This window comes from Amblyomma mixtum, chromosome 8, assembly GCF_055824585.1.
Source record: "Amblyomma mixtum isolate Tamu chromosome 8, ASM5582458v1, whole genome shotgun sequence".
In the NCBI taxonomy this organism is placed as follows: Eukaryota; Metazoa; Arthropoda; class Arachnida; order Ixodida; family Ixodidae; genus Amblyomma; species Amblyomma mixtum.
Genome location: NC_143019.1, coordinates 92,900,816 through 92,924,091, shown reverse-complemented (window position 1 = coordinate 92,924,091; position 23,276 = coordinate 92,900,816). Strand labels below are relative to the sequence as shown.

At 47.8% G+C, this 23,276-nt stretch overlaps 1 pseudogene; it reads left to right on the top strand.

The window, feature by feature from the left end:
- Positions 1 to 20,858, top strand: part of LOC149333514 (uncharacterized) — a 30,925-nt pseudogene extending 10,067 nt beyond the window's left edge.
- The last annotated feature ends 2,418 nt before the right edge of the window (positions 20,859 to 23,276 follow it).

Here is a 23,276-nt window from a genome sequence, read left to right as displayed (position 1 = left end):
CTTTTTGACCACATCGCCTAAACTTTCGAAGAGCTGACCGCCATTGAGCTTTAAGATGTAGCGATTAATGCGCTAATACCTAAGTTTCGTGGCTTTGTATTGTTAATGCCCCCGCAATTCCACTATCACTCTTTTTTCAAGTAGCCACTGTATGCGTTTGCAATTGTAAATGTATCTGTAAAGTTCAAGAGTTTCCTTATAATCCTCTCTAATACCCATACATGGCGAGCGCGTTGTTGTAGCGGCCCATATTTGTGTGCCTACATCCGATGGGGACACTTTTAATAAAAGCGCGCATTCACAAGGTATGACTTGATCTCCCTAAAGTAAGCAAAAAAAAAAAGCGTAGACGTGCGCCTAGCCAAACGTACCGACAGAGGGCGCCACAGGTTTCTTGCCGATGCTGAGGATGCATGATGAATAGAAAAATAGCCAGGGAAAAAATTTGCCTCTTTCAAATGTAAAATACTTTACAGCTATTAAAATATGGGACATTTCGCTACCTAAAGCTCTTAGAGCAGGCTGATATATTGTAAATCAGGGCAGCGGTGAGTGATCAGGTGAGGACAAGTCGGGTTTTTATCGCGACCTCTTCATAGGCTTCATGCGACCATATCTCATCGCACATGGTAAACGCAATATTTAAGCTACAGCGATGAAACTTTATTAAAATAAACATTATAAGGTATTTAACCCCTCATCTTGAGAGCTCGCTTGTAACTGTTATGCGTGACGAGATATTGATTTTTTATTTCCCATCGCCATTCAGTTACGCGCCGCCGCGCCGCCGGCTGTCGCGAGATGGCGCGACCGGTTTTCCGAGGCTCGTTGGCCGGAATCCTGGGGACACTCTCCTCTGCTTTCGTCGGTTGCAGTGACGGCCTTTTTCATATGCGTGTCTTATGGAAGCCCTCATTTCATTTGTTTTGTTTGCTAAAGAGCTTAGAGAGGGCCTCGGTTCTCGCAGTTTTGATGCCATTGGTAGCGTAAGAGGGCTCTGCGTTGCGCTGGCAGTATTACAGGACGCTCCAACATATGCCGCAGTGGTTGAGGGTGGCGCTGGTGAAAATTCTCATAATTAGGTGACATACGTAAAATATAAGCACCCTCGAAAGTGGAATGTTGGATAGTCGCCGTCGTAGCGCACTCGGCAGAGCACCGTTCAAGACATGGGGAGGCCGTGGCTTCGGATTCCACCTTCGGCATGCGGTTATTCTTTGTTCTACATTCCAATCAGATATCTTACAGCTAAAAAATGGTTACACTGCTAACCACCCACACACCAGCACAATAAAGTTAAAAAAATAAAAACTCAGCTCGGTTTCAGATCATTCTTACGACGATAACAAAATTGACTAGCCCACCGAATACTTATTTTCAGTAAATGCATTTCTGCGACATAACTTAAGCATTGTAGGAGCTGGAATAAAAAAGTAAACTACTGAACTATGGCTCCGCGAGTATACAATGTTTATTTGTACTGCAAGTAACACTTATCTCTCATAAAATATTACAGCAGCGGCCATCCGGGTCACACTGGTGTTAATGTTTGCTTTCACACTAAACCTTGGCAGTTAACATTTTGTTTATTCACATCTGCATGGTCTTAGTCATCATCTGAGTTATCAACGTCGTTTATTGTGGTTTTTATTTCACTTTGCAGTATGTAAGGTGCTCCGAAAAGAAGGTCTGCTGTGCGAGGAGAGACGCTTCCGGAGGCGTATCATATTTTGCCCACACATTAAAAAAAAAAGGGTCAACTCTCTATGCGGAACCCAGGTGAGCCTACACAATTAATTCCAGAGCAATGTGGGGAACAAACATCCACGCCAAGGACAATGCAAGGTTTCGATGGCTGAATACCGCTTTGGTTGGTGGACAAATGCTAGTTTCTGATCTTTCGTGCACACGAATTTCGCACAGTTTATATGATGAAAAAAAAAGTAAACGAAAGGCAACAATGCGAAAGTATTGAAATCGCAGCAGTATAGTAAAAGTATTTGGAAACATTGCAAAATTGCCAACAAGATTAGTCACCAAATTAAAGTTATTAAAGTAAACTTGCAATTGAAATAATTCGGCTGGAGCCAAGTTTGTTCTGAACGAATGGGCCGAAGACATTTCTGCTTATCTTTCATGATGAACAAAAAATTTACAAAGGGCATCTAAGTAACTCACGTGCGAGTAATGCGACAGTATTGTAATTCTATGTCAATCCTGTTTTATTCAATTTCGATCTTATTCGAATTCTATACTACCTATTTTTTATTCCTTTGTAGTTGGTGCGCTTGTAGGCACTGGTGCGGACTGAAACCGATTAATATTTCTTACTTTCCCGCCTTTGATGACGTCACACCATTGCGACCAATCAAGAGTTTTGTAATCGCCACTTTTTGGAGTACGCCGGCTTTTTTCATCCATGAGCCATTTACTGCTTCCGCGCTTATATATGCTTACATGGAGGGTTTGATTGCCTCATTATGCGTGAGCCCAACGGAATGACGCCAGAGAAATTAAGGAATATCAGTAACGGCTTGATGCGTTCATGTTTTATCCTTCCTTTTTTTATAACTCCATTGAAATTAAGGTATATTCTATTCAACTCGTTACAACGTCAAGCTTTCTAAATGCGGTCGAAACACCTGCATATACCTGTTAGTGGTGCCTTACGTTCTGTTTTGTATGGGTTTACTTTGAAAACACCTATCAGTCACTGCTTTCTATGCTTCTTTCCTGTCATTAGCCCCACAAACGCAATGCCTGCCGGACGGAATAAGTAACGGTAATAATTCAAGAACACTAAGACGGGCCCTGGGCCACTGTGGTGCTACAAGCTTCCTCTGCACGAAAGAAGCCAACTGTCTTAGAAACAAACGAAAACATAGAGGATTGTTGATTTGCTTGTTCCAACGTCCGCTCTTGAATAGAAACTTCTAGGCTGAAGGTCTAGCCTTCCGGCGAACTGAGTCCGCGATCCATAGTCTCGCCCGACAAGTGGCACACCCACCGTCAGCATAAAAGACGCCAGTTTATTCTGGACCAAATCAACTCTTTCGAACGGGCACAACATGGAACGTAGCGGCAGAGCTTAACATGCGGTCAAGTCTCTCGAGAGCGCAATGTTAAGGTTACAAGAAAACGGGCGCCAACACCTGAACGCAGCTGAACAAAAACACACTGAGGCGCGAGTGGGACGAATTGTAGCAGCCACTGACGCCAAGCAGCGATTCCATCTTCGGTCTTCATCCTGGTAAGGTGCAGCCTCGTCGTTCTTGCTCGTTGCGACGGCTCGGGGTGGCCGCCGAAGGCTTGACCGCGCCCCAGCAGCGCTGGCCTGAGAATCAACTAGCTCGCCACTTTCGCCATCCTTATTAAGTGATCACCGCAGCGATCACCTGCCATCTCAAGAGAAAAATTTGGGTCATGCGTAGTTGTGCTGTACCCGTAAGCACCTAGATTACTGGGAGACAGCGCTTGCAGTTTAAAGGGCTAAAAAGATGCCGCGGAGCGCCACAAGGTCTATCGTAATGTTACACAGAAGAGCTACGTCATCGATCTAATTATATTTTAAAAAATAAAGAAAAGACGGAGGCTTTCATACGCTGTGGCGAACTAAACTCCCTTTCTGTCTCACCTGCACTAAAGCCTTGTCGGCATTGACAGAGGGTTCAATTCTGGAATCGGAGCCTGACAACATCCAAGGAAATGCAGCAAGCGCGCAAATTGCCCACTCCCGGCATGGGGAGATAGTTACAAAAATAACAATGCGGGATCCTTTTGAGGCCCCGCAATTGAAATAAGTAAGCCTTAAATCCATTAACTGGCATGCAATGGAAGGCAATTCTGCGGCCAGCCGCCCCGGTACTTCACGCTCCAAAAGTGTATACCAAAGCTGCTGGGGTTAAAAGCTCGCAGTCGGATCTTAGTTCCAGACAAGTAGTGCATCTTACAGATGCGACGGCTCAGACTGAACATCATGACGGTCCTCTCTTGGTGCATTTCAGCGGTACGTCACGAGGTTACCTGTGCTTTTAATTGTAATAAATTAGAGTACTGGACCCAAGCGAGTCGTCTGGAAAAACTTGCATATAGGTTTTCGGAATGCGAAGTAAGGATTAAGAGGGACAAAGGGAAACGTTCGCATTGCGGCGTTAGAGGTGAAATTCTTGGACCATCGCAAGAGGAACTATTACGAAAGCATTTGCCAGGATTGTTTTCTTTGGTCAAGAACGTAGAGGTTCGTTCGAAGAGTTCAAAGGTTCGAAGGCGATCAGATAGCGCCCTAGTACGGACAACAAACGAGCCCAACTCCGATCCACGTAAGTTCCTATATAACTCGGCGGGAGGCTTCCCAGATGCCAAAGTATTTGGGTTCCGGGGGAAGCATTATCATAAAGCTGGAGCTTAAAGTAATTGACGGAAAGGTACCACGGAGAGTAGTCGTGCCTTTTGCTACTACCTTGTACTTTGAGCCTTGACATGTAAAATGCCACTTGCATCAACGTGGGTGATCGTGGAAGGAGCACCTTTAAATCTTTGCACCATTCCAAAAATCATTTTAATCCTGTACACATTCTAACAAAACTCTATACTTTGGAGAAATGTACCGGCCTTATCCACAAAACAGCGCAGAATCGTTCTTCTTTCTCACTAGTTTAAGCTTAACGCCGGCAGAGGCTGCAGCTTAATAGTTTAGCTTAATAGCGCACACGAAGTCTAGCACTAAGCACAAAGTCTAGAGAAGCAGGTTGTATCTACCACTGTGAATATAGTGGAGGAATAAACCAAGCGGTCGCGTACCCACTGGTTTCCATTCTGCACGAGCATTCTCTCGGCCTGGTACTCAGCTTTCTCAGGGTTGAGATGTATCGCAAAATGGTCTTTGGCGAACCCCACGTATTGGTAAGTCGTCGATCCACGAAGGGCGTAAATCAACCTTATGCGGCAAAAACTCATTTGTAGTTGTTTTTATACGTGGTTGTCCTAAGTGTAAAAGCACATGGATCTCACATACCAGACCGTACAAGCCCTATTATCTACTCCAAGTTGCCTGCGTTGTAAAAGCGGGTAACTTTCCTAGAAAGCGCTAAAAATGGGCTATTGTATAGTATGGTGAACTATGTCGCACGATTACTTCATACTTCAAGTCCATATGAGCCAGCCTGCGTTGTCACAACCCAATACCACAAATCTACGTGCCGCAACTATAATTAAACTAAACTAGAACTAAAGTATATGCCTCTCAAGTGGCTCCTTACAACATGTTTGGCCTTTTTGGCACCTCAGTGTGACAACGGTTATGTTGAATCACTGTGAAGAATTTTAATGCAGGTTGAGGTAAATTGAGAGCAACATAAAGTACCTACGCAGTGCTGGTGCGGATTCGTTTTATTGTCATTCTTCATCCTTTTTCCTCACAGGGATAGGCTCTGGATGTACTGGTTGTTGTTGTTGTAGTTGTAGCCTTTGACAGGATGGCACATACCCACTCTAGGGGATCGGCCAAGAATCGGGAGGTAAAAGTTGGTATTCACCTGTAGGATGTACTGGTGGAAATAAAGTTCTGCACAACTTCATCTTTCTGCGATTTAGGTGGTCTGGTGCCTGGCTTGAAACTCTGTTGTGCCTTTGCTTTAATCTTCGCCCTTTAAAGTTACGCCCATTTTTCTGAATAAAGATGTGCGATGAGAAATTCCTGCCAGCTTCTATTTGCTCTTGTTTCGCAACGGCAAACTGCACATATAGTGCCGACGCCACAACTGCCCGCCGTAAGTAATATCCATATCAGTTTTTTAGAATTTCGAATGAGCGGCTATCTTCGGCGATGTGGCCTAACAAACTTATGCTAGAACGCGCCAAAATACATGCGCTTTCGAGAAGCTTCCAGGCAAAGCAACCTCTCCAGTGCACGTCACTCGTCGAAATAGCCGCAATTTTTTGGGCCACAGCGCCGGCGGTAATCGTGTTTTCGAAATTCTAAAAACTTATATGGATACTATTTAAGGCGGGCTACACGCCTCACACTAATTAAGGGGCCTACCTGTAATAGTTAGAAGCTAACTATTCAATATTACTTAACCAGCATGCTACTCAGCTCGTTTTAGCTGTATTCTGATGTACTACAGCACTTCAAAAAAACGGTCTTCTAACTCGAAAAGCCTATTTTAAAAATTGTGCAAAATCTTTGGTGAAACACCCTGTATATCTTTCGGACTGCAAATGAATGAACAAAAGTCGCTTATTTCAAAATCTCACTTTACATAGTAGAAGATATAAATTAGCCCATCGCATCTCCAGTTCATGCATTACTTGTCTAGTTGAGTGGTTCTATAAAAAGAATGAAAAAGGTAATAGAAATGAAAAACTGAGGAAGCCCAGACCAACAGTGCTTTGCCGGGCTTATAGCCGATAAGAAGGATCTAATAAGAAGGAGCTAAACCACAAAAAAAAACACATTCTAAAGTAAAAATGTATCAAAAAACGGATAAAAAACGAAGCAAGGGACGAGCTCCAAGTCCACGAAGCCCAATCATCGCCGCACTAACAAATATAAAACACAAGCATACAAAGCACGAACAGACAGAAGTGAGGACAGAGACCCCAGGCAAGGTGGACAGATGGAAGACGACGTCCGGGAGGTAGCAGCTGAAAACCATAAAAACAGAACACAATCACAAGAAGCCAAGAATGGCAGCATATTAACAAACAGGACGGGCAAAAATATAATAGGGGGCACTTAAACTCCGCCTTAAGGGTATGATGCCGCAGCTTAATGGGCTGATACCCATATATGCGGAATAGGGCAGAGAACCAGAAGATAACCTCCCGCATGTTTCCTAGTATATCAATCCCATCATGCCAATTATCATATTTTCAATCTAAAGGAATCTCGAAACTAATCGAATCTTTAAAATTGGCTTCAACAGCTGGCGTCGACGGCATCGATGCTAAAGTGCTCAAAAACACCAAGGAAATCAACAGAGTTTTGTCCCACATTTTTCAGCAGTCATCGTCATCCGGCATCGTCCCTCATGATTGGAAAGGGGGTGAGGTTGTTATGGAGTGCGTAATTTCTTTCACCCTAACAAGCACAGATTTCAAAAAGATCTTTAATGCGATACCCAACTTGCTCTATTTCTTCAGTACATAAGTACTAAAGTAGACCTTCACATACCTGTTGGCGCTCTCTTTATCGACTTCGGGAAGGTTTTTGACAATGTTCCTCAAAAAAGCCTACTACTAAAACTTTCCCAGCAAAATCTTAATCCGCTCGTTTTCAAATGGTTACAGGATTTCCTCACCAACCGTCAGCAACTAGTAGAAGCCAACAACAAATCTTCTTCGCTCTCTAACAAACTCTCTGGTGGGCCGCAAAACACAGTTCTTAACCTTCTCCTTTTCTGAACTTAGAGCAATATCTTACCTAATGATATTTCATCAAACATTGTCTTATTCTCCGACGATTGTGTCATTTACTGTTCTATTAACACCGCTGCAGATAATAATGTTGTTAAAGGCGATCTACAAGGGTTGCACGACTGTTGTCGCAGATGGCTGATGGTTTAACTAACCAAGCGGCGCGTGTTTCCTTGCACAGATGACAAAAATACACTACCAAAATTATTTTCTGAACGATTCCAGTTGACATCTCGGCTACCCTTAACTAGTCTGCCCACATAATGCGGAAAATAAACAACTGCAAAAAACTCTTGGCTACATTCGTCGTAATTTACATCTAGCAAAAGCAGGAGTTAAATTACAGCGCATTGTTCAACTGTTAAGGGAACATTGTTAAGGCAACAACTGCTACGGTAACACGTTTAAGGCAACGCACTGTTCAGCACAAAATCGCCATCTGTTGGTACCATCTGGCAGTGGAGCATGACGCGGGATAACAACCGCCCCATAAAAACGGTTATTCGCATTACAAACAATCTAAGGCTTGTGATGATGGTTCCAGTGATTTTAGCGCTACCACCGGGATTGCTGGCCCCTGTGAGCCATATTAGATGAGACGGAGCACTAGAACGGTCTCTGCGTGCTCAGACGGGCGGGTGCTAAGAGTTCAAGCAGTGAAGAAAAAGAAGTCCACGTGGGCTCGTTCTTCCGCAAGCGCCATTGCTTGCAGAAGAAGAAAGACACCGTGGTCATCGCACGTGTGATGGCTTCGAAGATGAAATCCCCCTCACCCAGCGACACCCGCGAGGCATCCATCGCGGGGCACCTCTTCGACAGCCCCGCAGCGACGGCGTCTCCTGCTGGCGAGGCCGACAACCAGCCGGGATGCAGGAGAGCACCGACGGATGCGGCAGATCTCAATCCTCGCGACACACCAGTAAGCGCCACCGTGCGAGAAGGTCCTGGGCCCATTGCTGCCAAAGGCCCCGTCGAGGCAGTCGAAGACTCCGAGGGGCACACAACCCCTGAAAGTGAGAGCACCGAGGAGAGCCCTCAGCAGGAGTCGCCGACTGACGGTCAGGGTATGTGCTAGTCGATTTGAAAGCGCTTTGAGTAGTTCCTATCACCCTTCGTTTCTTCAAGATTTACTTTTCATTCAGCAGAAAGAAGCCGGCAAACTGCGCAACGAGAAATATTTTTCGTTTAGAGACGAATCCTCCTTTCACGAGATATGCATACAGATACAGTAGAGGCATGAAATTTCTAGACATTTGCCTTACGGTTGTCGTCCATGGCTGATCTCGAGGCCTACACATCCTAAAATGCAGCTTGAGGAACAGCATCGAACTACTTGCAGGTGATTGACTTAAAATGTTCAGTAGTCAGCATTTATCAGGTGTATCGAAATGTAAACAAACGCTAGCTGCAGTGCTCTTTCCTTGAAAATTTCCGTTATTCTATTTACACAATTCGCGTCGCCCGTCACGGTCCATGTACTTTGTTGTGCCTTTTCGTCGTACGCAACCGTTCGGCGCTGCCATTGGCTATTGTGCTGTCAAATGAGCACGAGTTCACAGAATGTTGGCCGCGATGGCCCTACTTCAATGCCGATGTTAGTATTGTTTTCTTTCGGAGCATAACCCTTCCGTAGAACCAAAAGGAAATTTCGGTAAAAGGGCCTGGACGGTAACTGACACCTTTTGATAGGGTTCCGTGAAAGTGCCGGACAAAATAATGGGACAATTACAGAATGTGCGGAGATAGAAACTACTGCAGATAAGGGCGCATGTCTGGAAATGAGTCAGTCGTGTTTGGTTGAAATCGTATGGTGGCCGCTAACTGGAAGTGTGCATAGTGCAGGGGTCTCCAGGTGTAGCACTTGTGCAAACACGGCCCCCTAGCATTTGGTTATTGGATCCCTATTTGTTCACTTAATATTTATTAATGATAAAGCATGTTCAAGAGCCCCACTGCGACGTGTACCTACCCGTGAGTGATAAGAACGAAAACTGATTTATCAGAAATTTGAATGCCTCCTCCGCCTCAGTCCGCTACAGCCAGCATAGGGCGACTTCCCTTCAAACCTTGGTCAGTTTGTATTGTATTGTCATGCTTTCGCTACGGTAGACGTGAAGAATTGTACGATGCATGCAAACGCAGGCTCCATGGGAGCGGAACGGAAGTCAACTGAACCGAGGTCCGATCCCGACCTCCCTAAGACAGCGATCAAGCCTCCAAACTCAACGACCGAACAACAACCCGACTATTCTCAGCACGATGTTCCCGGACGACCAGCGAAGGACCAGTGCAGCGTCGGCAGCATCCTCAAAAATAATGCTCATCGGACACCTCCGGGAACTCCGCGCCTCGGGCCATCCCCACTGCCTTCGGTAACTCATGCGCGCGAAATGAAGAAAGATGAAGTCCGGGGTACGTGGGCACAACAAGCCGTCAAGCAACTCGAACCATACCACACCGCGACGCCACCTTCGGGACAGCGCACCCCTGATTTGGAGGTTTGTGCTCTCTTCAAATGAGCACTGGAACTCCTTTGGACGTCCAGTGGATTTCCTTAAAGCTCGCAGGGTGACGAGAGTTTTAGTGTCCATTGGGCAGCTGTTTTTACGCTTCTTCTTCGACGAGTTCATGGTTGGAAGCCAGAAAATTTAAACGCAGAAAAGCGCTACACGATACCCTATAGGAGAGGCGTTAAGAACACGAACTTAAATGCCCTTTGTAAAGGAAAGTTATATTAATAGAGCTTACTGCTTGGTAAATTGTTTTATGTGTGTAAAATATAGACTTCGAAGTTACACAGAAACCTGTGTGTTTTTATTTGATGGTCCCTTGTTATTTGATATCAAGTAGAGCTGATAGGTCTCCTCTGCTATCGCGTACCACCTCCTCGACAGCAAATTCAGGGGTCATACCTTCTCAATCGGGCGCCTCCCTCTGTGTTCCTAATTCTCTTTATCAAATTAACACTTGTGCTCATTTATTTCTGACCGGTCTGTCTGCTACATTTGCACTGAAGAAACGGCTCTATAATTGTTCACCCTGTCTAAAAAAAGCATTTCAGATTTTTAATGTCTGCATTGCCGAATTGTAGCAAAATCCATAAAGCAGTACGCGCTTTCTGAAAGCATTTTCTACTTCTTTTTGCATATTTGCAGGTTTTAAGAATAACGATACCACGCTTTGCCGGAGAGGGGAAATACCTTACAGGGAAAGACTTCCAGTCAACCGGAACGCAGATGTCAAACTACCCCCGCCCAGGGTCGGCCACCCCGCAAGCGACTGCTGTTGAGGTTACGGCTGAATCAGAACGACGAATCAAAGGTGGACCCCATTGTAAGGGTCGAGCTTCACCAGGGGCTAGCTCAGCGTCTTCAAGTTTGACGTCAGTGGTGGTAAGTGGGAGTCGGACGCCATCCTTATCAGAGCGCGACCAGCAAGAGCAAGAATTTCAACGGCGACGCGAACGTTCCGAACGTCCGAGCTCAAGCCCTGGAAGTGACGCCATTAGCAGAGATGTGCAACGTTGCCACACGTCTCCGAGCTCATTTTCTCCAGCAATGTCTGGGCGTTTCTTCCCTAAAGACACTGCGCATGAACGCAATGAAAACAAGATGATCGTTCGACCTACCAGCAGTCTCTCTTGCTCGCGGCATTCGTCACAAAAAAGTTGCCTGCGACAGCATCTTCGGGACAGGCGCACAGTGTGCGAAGATGAGAAACCCCAAAGAAGAATGTCCCTATCCGGGAAGTCGCTGTCCTCCTCCTTATCCAGTCCCCGCGGGACTCCCGAACACAGTGGAACGTCCGTGCCGAGTTACGGAAGACACTCACCTCGACGCATGTCAACGGCCTTACCGGGGGAATCACCCGAGCGGAGATGTGGTCGACGCCAGCCCCAGCCGCACAAGTTCGAGCACATTCGGATGAGAAGCCCGCCGAGATACACACGGTCCCTGTTCGGTGGCAGCGAGGCCCAGTCGGCACACTCGCAGGCCTCCTCAAAGTCGACCAGGTCGGACTCGCCGCTTCATCAAGCTAACCATCGGGAAAGCATCCAGCCGGCGTACGTGCAGACAACGCGCAGCGTGACAAGGACACCGCAGTTCGTATCCAGCACAACGCAGGGCTCCTCCGCCAACAAAGGCGTAAAGGTGACTCTCTTCTTAGGCTAAGCCGCTGTCGGACGGTTAGCGATTACTGCCCCAAGCAACACAAGTAATCGGCCATATATTGGAAATTAATGATTTCACTCTGGTCACTTGTAGGACCGGGATTGGCCAATACATTTACAATACTGGGCCGATTAGCTGTGCTTCTTGGGAGCGCAGCGCACTGTTCATTGCGCTGTCTACGTTGCGTGGGTCACAAAAGTACAGTTTAAGCACAATGCAAATTTCATATTCGTCTTTGGAAAAGTTCCTCGTTTACTTTCACACCGTACACTGATTTATGACCATCATTTAGGAGCAGTGTCACTGGGCCAACCTTGCGCACTGTGTTGGAGGCAGTTACATAGAGGTGCTTAGGTAAAATTTTCTGGAACCAACTTCAAATGCTATATACGGTTTAATTTCCACTCTGACGGTCAGAAAGAAATTTGAATGCTTTTCTCTGTTCACTCACAAAAGTTTGGCCGACTAGAACTCACACTCAAGAGGTCCGGGCTCACTATAACTCATGAATTCAAACTCGTTTAGGCTCGCAAATCACTTAGGTTCACTCACTCACCAGTCCTCTCTGGTCAACCACTCATAGCGACTCATATCTCACTCGAAGCGGGTTCGATTCCGGCCGCGGAGGTCTAATTTTGATGAGGGCAAAATTCTAGAGGCCCATGTACTTTGCGATTTCTGTAGACGTTACAGAGCCCCAGGTGGTCGAAGGTTCCGCAGCCTTTAACTACGGCGTACCTCATAGCTTGGGTCGCTTCGGGTCCTTAAACCCAATAAACCAAATCCCAAACCATCATGTATCTCTCAGATTCACAAATCATCTAGGCTCATTTAGTGGTTTCAGCTCACGACTCCTTTGGACTCACACACTCGTTTCGAATCACGCCTCATCTGGACGACTCCTCTGTCCAGAACACCCTCCCTGAACACCAACGATGTCATCGCAGGCGCTCTTCAAGAGCCAGCCACCGATGCTGCCCATCTTCGGCGTGGTTCTCCTGGTAGGGGTGCTCATCGCATCCCTCTTCCTGCTGCTGTTCTTCGTACACCCTAAAGTCTCCAAGTGGCACGGCAGCATCCGCGTGTGTCGTACCGAGCGGTGCCTCGACTACGCACGCCGTCTTCGGTACACGCTGAACACCTCGCTTAACCCGTGCGAGAGCTTCACGCGATTCGTGTGCGATGGCTGGCGGCGTCGCAACCAGCTCACCGTGCGCGAGGTGCCCTTCCTGGACGTTCAGCGAGAGCTGTCGTCCCTGCTGCGATCAGTGCCCGTGCCCACCACGGGACAGACATCGCTGCAGAGGGCGGCCGCCTTCTACCGCAGCTTCGACGACGTGCTTCGGGGCACGGCTGACGAGCTGAAGAAGGTGAGCTGCCTGCATGGACGAGGATTTCTGGGGAGGGGAGCGCCCCCAAATTTCTGCTGAAATGCACTGGCAAATAGAATCTGGGCGCAGAGCAATCCAGGAGGGGCGAAGGAACGCAGGTCATACGTTGCCTTCTTGTTTCAGTGAAATATTCACCCACTCTGCCCGGAACAGGGCTGAGTGTGTGAGCGAAGAAATGCGAGTTAATGACATCCTAGTCGAAATAAAGAGAAAGAACTGGGCTTAGGCAGGGCATGTAATGCGAAGGAAAGAAAACCACTGGTCCTTAAGGGTAACGGAGTGGATTCTTAGGGAAGGCAGGCGTAGCAGGAGGCGGCAGAAAGATAGGTTGGCAGATGAGATTAAGAAGCTTCCGGGGGTAAGATGGCCGCAGCTAGAGAGGCCTTTTACTCTGCAGTGGGCATAGTCAGGCTGATTTTGATGATAATGATGCACAACACCAATGCACAATTAGATGCATGCTCCCTTGTGGAGATACAATGGAGTGGAGATACAATGTCTTTCTTTCGCTTATATTTGTCCATTAGCATTTTCATACCGAAATTGTGAGGTGTAGTGAAGTTTCCCATAGATAGTAGCTTTCCTTGTCCATTGCTCCTTCATTACACAAAAAATCTCCTGGCTATACCTTGCTGCAGTCTGCTGATGGCTATATTTTACCTTTCTGCTGTGCGATGTGAGTGTACGTTAAAGAACCTCAGGTTATCGAAATTTCCGGAGCCCTTCACTACGGCGTCTCTCATAGCCTGAGTTGCTTTGGGACGTTAAACCCCAAGCAACCAAGAAACCTTTCTGCTGGGGCACTGATATTTATATGTGGAGGTTTAGCCGCCACAAATCTTTGGATATGTCGCACTTCCGACAACCCCTTGAGATTGGCTTTAGCTTGCGAGTGAGATCACTCACAATCCAAACAATTCGAGCTTTCAAAAACAAACTTTTGAGAGAGGTCCTTCCCGTTCTTACGGTGATCACAGGTCAAAAGAGCGCTCTTGGACGCGGGCATTGTGTGGCCCCGCCTACCCAAAGACTCCAACAGGCCGGACCTGCTTCGCACGTGGTTTCACGTGTCCATCAGGCTGCACTGGAGCCCCCTGCTCCATGTTGTGGTGCAACAGGACCCGAACGTCACCACGGTCGTATTGGAGCCACTGAGTGATTTTGAGCGCATCCTCCGAAAGCACAAGGGCTTGGAGGGCAGTGACCACGAAGCGAAGATCTACTTTGAGGAGCTCAGGTGAGCGATTGTTTGGAGAAACAGTAGGAGAAGAAAGCATTTCGGTGCGTCTGACGGGAGCATATTCTTCGCAGGCGGGAGTTCCTTGCCTACCGTGAATACGAGCACGACGAGAAAGACAACACCACCGTGACCTTCGCAATCACGAAAAGGCTCGGCCAACCCACCTGACTGAGCTGCGATATGCCTTCGAGAGCACACATCATTATCAAAGTGGTCTGGACACTGACTTCATGTTCCGAAAGGTGCCGGGGCTCACGAAGCAACGCTGGCTCCAGGAATTGGAGTACTATGTGGAGCACTCGGAGAAAGACATCGTCTTCGTGTCGGAGAAGCCAGGTTTCGTGCGCACGTTCCTCTTCCTGTGGAGTTCACATGGGGAGGACCAGATGCACCTCTTCTTCTCCTGGTGTGTCGTGGAGATGGCGGCACTCTTCGCCAACCACAAGCTACTGCTCAACTTCTACACCCGGTGAGGGGCCGCGCTGTGCATGCCTAGCGTGAACTGGAGATTAATGTTCGTTCCAGCTAAAACTGACGCATGACGTTCATTTATTGCGAAACAGACGCGATGCTGCGAAATACAGCTGTTCCTGGGCTAGCTAATATCAAGTATTCGTTTCAGCGTCGTTGCGAAAAAGTACACGGTTAGGGCAGCAGATTAATCGTTGTAGGATAGCCAGAAATTTTAACCTTCTAATCCCGTTAGACCCTACTGCGCTGTATCCGCATCCGTTTGGGTGGACAATGATTACAAACTTGAACCTGAAGTTAGGCGGGACTGGAAGAAAACATGCTGTTATAAGTCCGAGTGATTGGGTCAATGAAACTGACAGAGCTGTCAAATTAAATCGAATGGTTTTTACAATCATACATCGTGTGACCGGTTCAGTAATACATCCAGGTTCATAGGTGCGCCTTTTCGTTCCGGTCCGTGACGAGAATATCATCTAGGTAGCATATCACACCTTTCAATCATTTTAACATGTTGTCGATTATCTTTTGAAAAATCGCAGGCGCACACGCCGCCCTGAAAGCTAAGCGATTCACTGCATACAGTGCTTTGGGCGTATTGAGGGTGAGATACTCGCGAGAAACCTTATCCATTACCACTTGCTGATACGCTCTACGCAGGTCAATCTTCGAGAACACCGTGCCCTCCCGAAAGTGTGGCCAAGATTTCTTCGATCTTGGGTAAAGGGTAGTTGTCGATGTTTAAGCATGGGTTCAAAGAGCCCTTATAATCCCCGCAGATCCGTACGCTGCCATCTTTTTTTACCACAGGTACAATTGGTGAGGCGAAAGCACTGTTCGAAATGGGCTCGATCACGCCCAGACTAACTAGTTTTTCCAGTTCTTTCTCCACCGCTTCTTTCAGTGCGAACGGAATGCTTCTAGCTTTACAAAACTTTGGGCGTTGTTCTGCCTTCAGGGAAAGTTGAGCTTGCTCACCTTGAATTTCGCCGATTTTATCGTTGAACAACTGCGGATGTCGGTTTAAGACTTGTTCCAAGTCCCGGTGGTCTTGCGCACCCACGTGATTAACGCTACTCCAACTGAGCCTGAGCTGATATAACCAGTCTCGTCCTATGAGAGCAGGACCCTCCTGGCAGAGAATGTGCAGAGGTAGTTGGAGAGACTGGTTCTCATGCTTCATGTTTACGGTTGCCCCCGGTTTCGGGCGCACGCACTCCCTGTGTAAGTACGAAGCAACACCGATGCGGGGCGTAACTTCATCTGTGGAGAGCGTGAGGGGAATAAACTGTACGGCATCACTGACACTGCTGCTCCAGTCTCCAGCTCCATGTCAAGCGGCACTCCCTGAATACACATCGTAAAGGGTATCGGCCCTTGACGTGGTTTCTCGAGCGTTGTTTGCAACAGTGGCTCGATGTCTTCCTCGGTCTCGAACACGCAGAAGCTTTGCCTACGGGAGTTTCCGTTTCGTGTGTCTGTCCCGCTCGCTTTCGAAGAGCGCGAATCAGATGAAAGCTGGGAGCGGCACACTTTTTGAATATGCCCTACCTGGTGGCATTTAAAGCAAGTCGCTGTTCGGAACCGGCAAGCCCGGTTGCGATGACGCAAGCCCCATCGCGTGCACGGTGAACCGTTCCGTGCAAAGGACTCTTCTGCAGAAAACTTCTGAAGATCCTCCTGGGTTGCACTGCTAGGTCGGCACTCTGTGACGTTTTTGGAAGCCGCCTCAACTGATAAGGCTATCTAAACCGCCGTTTTGAAAGTCAGAGATGCATCCTCAACAAAAAGCCTCTTCTGGATGCCAGCGCTAGCAATACCACATACAAATCTGTCTCTCAGAATTTCTTCTAAGTTGGCTCCAAAGTTGCATGTTTCTGCAGATTGCTTGAGGCCTGCCACGAACTGCGCGATGCTCTCCGTTTGTTGTTGCGTTCTTCGGTGAAACTTAGCTCTTTAAACAATAACCCATGGCTTCGGTGACGGATGCTCTCCTAATGCTTTCTGCAGTTCTGACAGACTGACTAGCAGGAGCGTTCGGGGCAGTCAAACTCTTCAATAACTTGTACGTCTTCGGACCCACGATACTGTACGACACTGTAGCCGAGGTGCAACAAGAACTCGGGTTTAATGTCAGCCGGCCGTCAGACCGCGCGTCCCGCTGGTCGACGACTGCGCGTGCAAACCGGCACACATGTGCTCATATCGAGATACAGACAGGCGAGGGGGCGGTGCCCGAACACCAGCACGTGGCCGTGAGTTCGCCGAAACACTACAGCTCCCCTACCGCATCTTTCTTTTCTTCCGTTCAACTTTGTACACTATCGCTAAATTTCGGCATGCGCGTTGTCTTCAGGCACCGAACTAAGAGCCGAACTGTACCATGGCTCTGTCCCTAGCATGAAGTGGAACGGAAGCCTACGGGCCAACGGGTTGAGGCTCCCCACCCGCATATTTCTTATTTTTTGTTAAGTTTTGTGCACTATCGCTGAATTTCGGCATGCGCGTTGTCTTGAGGCAGCGAGCTGAGATCCGAAATGTACCACGCCTCTCTGAGGGCCTGCGTGAGGGCCAGCGGGTTGGAGCTTTTCACCTGCTTTTTCATGTTTTATTAGCTTCGTAGAGTAGGTAAATTTGTGCGTGCTCGTGATCTTGACGCACCGAACGGTTTGGTTTGGTTTGGTTTGGTTTATGGGGTTTAACGTCCCAAAGCGACTAAGGCTATGAGAGACGCCGTAGTGGAGGGCTCCGGAAATTTCGACCACCTGGGGTTCTTTAACGTGCACTGACATCGCACAGTGCACGGGCCTCTAGAATTTCTCCTCCAAAGAAATTCAACCGCCGCGGCCGGGATCGAACCCGCGTCTTTCGGGTCAGCAGCCGAGCACCATAACCACTGAGTCACCGCGGCGGCTGACGCACCGAACGTTGTATTTGTTTATTTTAAAATAAAATAATAATGAAAAGATTTTTGCTATCCCCGGCATATGCCATTCCTATGAGAAGTACCTAATCTAGGGCAGCGGAAGTAAAGGGACAGCAGGCAGACTGCAGACATGAACTGAAAGAGTTGAGGGGACAGTAATGAAGGTAAGAGGAGAAAGGTACAATGTACAACTAATCTATTTACACCATAAGATTATGCAGGTGTGGCGTGTGTGATATCCATAACCTAAGTCGAATAAGAGCACGCGTGAACGATACAATCTACACTACAGCTGTAGTGGGGCGTCCAGCTTATAATAGTCAAAGCCGAACCCAGTACCGAACTGCAATGTGTTCTCAGCACAGGTAGCGGTACGATAGCATCCGGGGTACAATGGCATGCCGCTTCCCTCCCGTTCATTTCTCATTTTTCGCATTCGTATTCTAGCGTAAAATTTCGACGTGCTCATGGTTTTCACGCAGCGAAATGAGAGCCGAACTGTACCACGGCGCCCTCTGCCTTAGCAAGGTTTACATGCTGAGCGGCGCCGAGGTCTTCGGCGCATACTACGACGAAGTCCTCTCCGGCAGGGCCAAGCGCGCCGCGCAGCTTCTGGTCGTGGACACCCGCAGGACCTTCGCTGCCCGCCTCCAGAAGTGGCTACATTGGGACCCTCACCGCGTACTCGTCCAGGACTGGAACAGCTCTGACGTCGTCCTTCGGCACTTCGACCCGCGCTTCGATCAGCAGTCGCTCAAGGTTAGACGGCAAGGGGATTGGTTTATTGGGGTTTAACGTCCCAAAGCAAGTCAGGCTATGAGGGACGCCGTAGTGAAGGGCTCCGGAAATTTCGGCCACCTGGGATTTTTTAACTTGCCCTGACATCACACAGTACACGCGCGCCTCTAGCCTTTCACCTCCAACGAGATGCGACCGCCGCGGCCGAGATTGAACCCGTGTCTACCGGATCAGCACCCGAGCACCATAACCACTGGGCCACTGCGGCGTCGCCTTGGGAATGAAGAGCTGCGTTGATGCCTCTAGCAACGCCGCCGTAACGTGAAGGTTCAAAAGTCTTCTTTCGAATCTTCGTGACGCTGCAACTGATGCTAGGATGTCAGATATGCTTCAAATGTCCGCGACGATGCCAAGCTCTTTCAACACAGAAGTCTGACTGTCGCGATGTTTTCCAATAATGAGATCGTATTCAATTGCGCGTCCCTCTGCACTAAAGGAGAAAAACAGAGGGCTTGCAATGAAAAGGGATGACAGCGGACGGCCCCAAGAGGTAATAAAGTCTACTTCAAGACAAGGCGTATGTATTAAGGTGAAGCAAAGAAGTTTTCTGGGATAAATTGTCTCCAGCTAGTGCAGTTAAGCGTGAATTGTAGGTCGATGGCAAATGCTTTTCCCCGGCAGTGTAGTTGTTTTGTGATGATTGGTTGCTTTGATATTCCCCTTTATAGCCCGAACAAACACTGCCGAAAGTATTTTCCTCTCTTCCTAGTACTGCAAGTATTCCTATTTTAGAATTGAACTAATTCCAACTTTGCAACCTTTTCTTTCTCGTTATGCAGACCCAGCAGGAAGAGCCGACTTTCCCTGACATGAACGCTTCGTTGGTGGACAACTGGAAGGCGGTCAACCTGGACCACGTGGACGCCAGCGAACGCACGGCCTCGGCGCGAATCGAGTTCGCCGAGTGGTTCACGCTTCTTCCCGGCCAAGACGTGGCGCTGCTCCCGTATGCATTCTCCTTTCCCTGGCTGGACGAGAGCGCCGCGCCGGCCATGAACCACGGAGGCCTCGGATACAGCGTCGCCTTGGCACTCAGCCGACTGTTCAGCGACAGGTAGGCTGCTGTGAAGCAACTCTGCTGAAACGCGTGCTCACCATGAATCGAGAAGTGAAAGCCTATAGTCCTTTCTACCACCACTGATCATTTTAGTGAATGTTCCTTTGGCTTTTGACGCAGAACAGCTGCGTAACATTTCGATTTGTCGACCCCCTGGCGTGTGCTCGCAGCGCAAGAATCACGTATGGTTGTAACGCTTCCCACCTCTTTCCTACGATAAGAACAGTATATAAGAGGATTCCTGATACTAGCGAAGCATACCGTCTTAATAGGCTCAGAAATGCAAGCTTATATAAATCGGCTCGTTTAGAAATGTCACGCGTAGAAAACGGGTTCTCTTTCCGCGCGATGTTTCTCCCCCCTCTCTCTCCCCGTCTTCCATCCGTTCCTTCTCTCCATGGAAATAGTATGACAACCCCAAGGGCCCACTGTCCCGCGAAGGCAGCCCTCTTAAGTAGAAGGTGAGATGGATCCCGACAATTTCTGCTCACCGTTATTTGATGACAATGAAAATGATGTCCTCAGGCTTTATCATCATCATGAAATATATTGCACCGGAATTGAGTAAAGAATCAGCTGGACTTCATTCTCTTTCACTGAGTGATGCTTGTTAGCGTATGGGCCTGAGAAAATAAATTAAAAAGTGTAGTAAAGCGACTGCGAAGGATTCCATTTGGTCGCTGAAAAGTATTCGAAGGGATCAATAATATGCTTATTTTCAGGTGTTCGATTGCTGCGCAGCTGTTGGAGTAGCGGCAAATAAGTATATCAGAGATCCACTAGGAAAGATTTTAATTCTTCCATGAACAAAAGGTGTAAGAACGCCAATCGTACCTTTTTTTTTCCCCTCAGCGCCAACCTTTTCGAATTGTTCGGCGGCCAGTAAGACAGATCAAGGCTGGCGAGTCAAGCATAGATTGCAAAAGATGAGCAGACGTATGCAGTGCACTCGCACACACGAAAAAAAAAAGCTGACTGATGGTCTACTACGCTTAAATCGCCGCTACATCACTTCGCCGGGAGCCATGGGCTCTTTCAGGAGGGCGCTGGAGTGCGCCGCGAACGTGAGCAGTGGATACGGCAACCTCTTCGACATTCTCCGTCAGCTCGAGCACACGCTCGCCCTCGAGGTGTCGCTGCAAGCGTACAGACAACGCAGCGCCGCCTCGGAGGGCTACGACGAACTTCTCGAAGGGTTCGAAGGCTACGGCAGCGCCGCGCTGTTCTTCATCGCAGCGTGCTAATCAACCTGCCTGGGCAGCGAGAGCGTGTTCCCTGCGGCCGACGGCGACGAGTGCGACGACACCTTCCGACACCTTCCGCCGCCTTCGGCTGCGCGCCCGGCAGCCCAATGAACCCATCTGTCAAATGTAGCATCATGACGTGAAACGATGCATAGAAGAGCGTCCTTCGCATGACTCACTCTGCTCCTTAAAGAAGAGTGACCGATATGATATGCTGAACTTTCGCGCACATCACCTATTTTCGTTCTAGAACATGTTCAGGTTACACAGTACCAAATCGCTGAGCACGTTCTTCCTTCACAAACTATAATCACCATCAATAATAGCAAGCACTGAAGATTTCTTCACTGCATTTGTGCTATTGCAAGTATTTAAGCCCTCCATCACAGCTTTCGGCCAAAGTTACCAAAGCATTCAGGTTCCTAAGTAGTATGTGCTTGTTGGGCGGAGCTATTGTTAGGGTCTTTGTTTTCTCGGCCAAACAGGGCTTTGCTTTAATGAAAGGGCGAGTGAGCATGAGCGCAACTTGTCAAGTAAATCAGGAAGCAATATGGCCATTCACTGCTTGAAGTGCGTAAAACGCGACTGTGGAGCGTTTTTAGAAGATGCTGAATTCCTTGCAAAAGCGGGAGGAAAGACAGAAAGAGAAATAATTGAGGCCTTTTTAATTGCTAAGAGTGCAGATTGATGTGTGAGCACGCCGTCAATTTAACTTTCAGATAAAGAAATCGAATTTCTAGGAGGGAGCAATGCATACCGTCATGGTCAGATTTTCGCCTTCTCTTAGTCCTGTTGGGTTTATGCGTCACTCTTTTAGCTTTCTATGTTTAGGTTGTCACTTTACACTTGGTTCATGTTTTAGATTGCTTTTGTTCATTGAGCAATGAGATTATTTTTAGCTCCAATTTAGTGCCCTCATAGTTGTTTTTCCGCTTTCTTGTTGGTTTCACATTTCTTGCTCAGGTTTTAGTGATCTCTTAATTGCCTTATACCATGTTAATGTTGGGTGTCATGCTTATCATATGTCTTCTTTTCATTGTTATTATCTATGCTTCTTGGCGTGTTCGACTTGGCGTGGACAAGGCACGTGGATCGCGATCTTCGTTTTATTGAGGTAAAAATTTGCGCGTGTTTCTGAGTCACTTGTGTGCTGCTAAGGCGCCTGTCCATTATCGTGGAATGTTTGGGACATTCTGGGGTGTGGGGATGGTATCCACAAAGGGTATAAAAAGACAGCGGCAATCTTTTCGAATAAAAGTTGGAAGTCTGCGCTTGTTTCTGTTACTGTGTTCTTGCTCGGTACTTGTTTTTGTTCGCGCAGTTTTAAAATATGAACGCTCAATGAAGATAGACGGAGTCGTACTCACCTGTTCGCTCGCTGGCCGTGATGTATGTTGACTTCCCCCGGCTTATGATATCAGAGCACGTGTTTCTGTTCCGATGGGAAGAAGGTGCCGCACACCACGGGGGGGGGGGGGAGGGGGGGGGAAGGGGGAGGCTATAATTGGGAGAAGAATGGCTGGGACGCTTAACGAGGAGTCTCTAATCCAGATGTGTTGCTGGGCGAGTTGGTTGAGGTACATCTTGAGAAAAAACAGCTGAGAAACATCTTGAGAAAAGTTGTTTTTTCATAGTACACCCCCCTATTATCCATGGTAGAGAGAGGGTGCGGTAGATGGTCCTTGGTGATCACAAAATGAACAAGGGAGGGGAAAACCTCAGTTTGCTAGAGCCAACGTTTCGACAAGGGGACTTGTCTTCGTCTGGGCGTCTGGGCGCCCAGACGAAGACAAGTCCCCTTGTCGAAACGTTGGCTCTAGCAAACTGAGGTTTTCCCCTCCCTTGTTCATTTTGTGATGACCCCCCTATTATGCTACCCACAAAAATTTACGCTCCAGTTTCAAGCAGTTACGGTGCCAAAGGAACGCAAAAATCGGAGTTTTCAATACCGAAACTGGAAAAACGGGCGCTATTGCCGCCCGCCGGAAGTGACGCATGTTTGAGACTAGAGTACGGAGAGGTTCGGAGCGTCTGCTCGTTGCAGCTCGAGCAAAGCGCTGGTACCGGTAGCGCGTGCAGCACTTTGTGCGATAAATACTGGTTATATGTGAAAACACACATCTTAAAACGGATGAAACGCCATAGAAAAAGTTTTAAACGTGTTTTATTTGCTGTAGTAGACTAGAAAACTCCTGGCTCAACCTCAGCGAAGATGATCGCGCCGCAATGCTAGTGAGCGTTTTTTGCCTGGCAGTATTCCATTACAGCTTGTGAAAAGTTCGGACATAGCGGAGGAAGGAAGCATATTCAAATGGAGGCCAAGTAGAAGAGCTTGTATTATCAAGTCGGCTTTTTTGAACTGGATCGCGCGTGCCAACAGCACATGTGCGCTCTGCTCTGCGTGTAATATGTTTGTTGTCTTGATAAAAAATAATGACCTGCCTTCTCCTTTTCTTTCTCATTTTTCTCCCCCGTGGACAGGTATTCCTGCCTGTGCATAGAAATTGGGAACAGGTGCTTTGAACGCGAGGTAAATTAATAAGAACAGCTGGACGTCTAAA